Below are 2,153 nucleotides of genomic sequence, written 5' to 3'. Positions count from 1 at the left end.
TGTAAAAATATTCAAGGCTTTTATTTTGAAATTTTCAGTATGCTTCATTTTAAAGTTCCGAACTAATCCCATGTATAACAGTCATTGGGTTAAATCAGTTATATAATGCTGAAAATGCAAGTAGTTGATGTAAAAATATTAAAGGCTTTTAATTTGAAATGTTTGTTAAACTTCATTTCAAAGGGCCAAACTAATCCCATGTGTAATAGTCATTGGATAAAATGTTGATGTAAAAATATTAAAGGCTTTTATTTTGAAATTATTATTATGCTCCATTTTAAAGTTCCGAACTAATCCCATGTGTAATAGTCATTGGGTTAAAATAGTTATATAATGCGCAAAACACAAGTAGTTGATGTAAAAATATTCAAGGCTTTTATTTTGGAATTTTTGTTAAACTTCATTTCAAAGGGCCAAACTAATCCCATGTGTAATAGTCATTGGCTTAAATCAGTTATATAATGCTGAAAACGCAAGTAGTTTCAAAATAGTGGAATGAATGAATGAATGAATTTTTACATCAATTTAACAAATGAATTTTTGTTAAACTTCATTCCAAAGGGCCAACCTAATCCCATGAATAACAGTCATTGGATAAAATCAGTTATATAATGCTCAAAACACAAGTAGTTGATGTAAAAATATTCAAGGCTTTTATTTTGGAATTTTTGTTAAACTTCATTTCAAAGGGCCAAACTAATCCCATGTGTAATAGTCATTGGATAAAATGTTGATGTAAAAATATTAAAGGCTTTTATTTTGAAATTATTATTATGCTCCATTTTAAAGTTCCGAACTAATCCCATGTGTAATAGTCATTGGGTTAAAATAGTTATATAATGCGCAAAACACAAGTAGTTGATGTAAAAATATTCAAGGCTTTTATTTTGGAATTTTTGTTAAACTTCATTTCAAAGGGCCAAACTAATCCCATGTGTAATAGTCATTGGCTTAAATCAGTTATATAATGCTGAAAACGCAAGTAGTTTCAAAATAGTGGAATGAATGAATGAATGAATTTTTACATCAATTTAACAAATGAATTTTTGTTAAACTTCATTTCAAAGGGCTAACCTAATCCCATGAATAACAGTCATTGGATAAAATCAGTTATATAATGCTCAAAACACAAGTAGTTGATGTAAAAATATTCAAGGCTTTTATTTTGAAATGTTACGCTTCATGTCAAAGGTCCAAATTAATCCCCTGCGTAATAGTCATTGGGTTAAAATAGTTATAAAATGCTGAAAATGCAAGTAGTTGATGTAAAAATATTCAAGGCTTTTATTTTGAAATTTTTGTTAAACTTCATTTCAAAGGGCCAACCTAATCCCATGAATAACAGTCATTGGATAAAATCAGTTATATAATGCTCAAAACACAAGTAGTTGATGTAAAAATATTCAAGGCTTTTATTTTGAAATTTTCAGTATGCTTCATTTCAAAGGGCCGAACTAATACCATGTGTAACAGTGCTTTGGATGAAAAAATCAAATAAAGCCAAAAAGAGCAATTACATGATGTAAAAATATTGAAGGCTTTTATTTTGAAATTTTTGTTAAGCTTCATTTCAAAGGGCCAAACTAATACCACGTGTAACAGTGCTTTGGATGAAAAAGTCAAATAAAGCCAAAAAGAGCAATTACATGATGTAAAAATATTCAAGGCTTTTATTTTGAAATTTTTAGTATGCTTCATTTTAAAGTTCTGAACTAATACCACGTGTAAGAGTGCTTTGAATGAAAAAGTCAAATAAAGCCAAAAAGAGCAATTACGTCATGTAAAAATATTCAAGGCTTTTATTTTGAAATTTTCAGTATGCTTCATTTCAAAGGGCCGAACTAATACCATGTGTAACAGTGCTTTGGATGAAAAAGTCAAATATAGCCAAAAAGAGCAATTACATGATGGAAAAAAATTCAAGGCTTTTATTTTGAAATTTTCAGTATGCTTCATTTCAAAGGGCCGAACTAATACCATGTGTAAGAGTGCTTTGGATGAAAAAGTCAAATAAAGCCAAAAAGAGCAATTACGTCATGTAAAAATATTGAAGGCTTTTATTTTGAAATTTTTGTTAAGCTTCATTTCAAAGGGCCAAACTAATACCACGTGTAACAGTGCTTTGGATGAAAAAGTCAAATAAAGCCAAAAAG

This window comes from Xiphophorus couchianus, chromosome 24 (genome assembly GCF_001444195.1).
Source record: "Xiphophorus couchianus chromosome 24, X_couchianus-1.0, whole genome shotgun sequence".
In the NCBI taxonomy this organism is placed as follows: domain Eukaryota; kingdom Metazoa; phylum Chordata; class Actinopteri; order Cyprinodontiformes; family Poeciliidae; genus Xiphophorus; species Xiphophorus couchianus.
The sequence above is the reverse complement of the archived record's forward strand: the minus strand, read 5'-3'. Positions refer to the sequence as shown.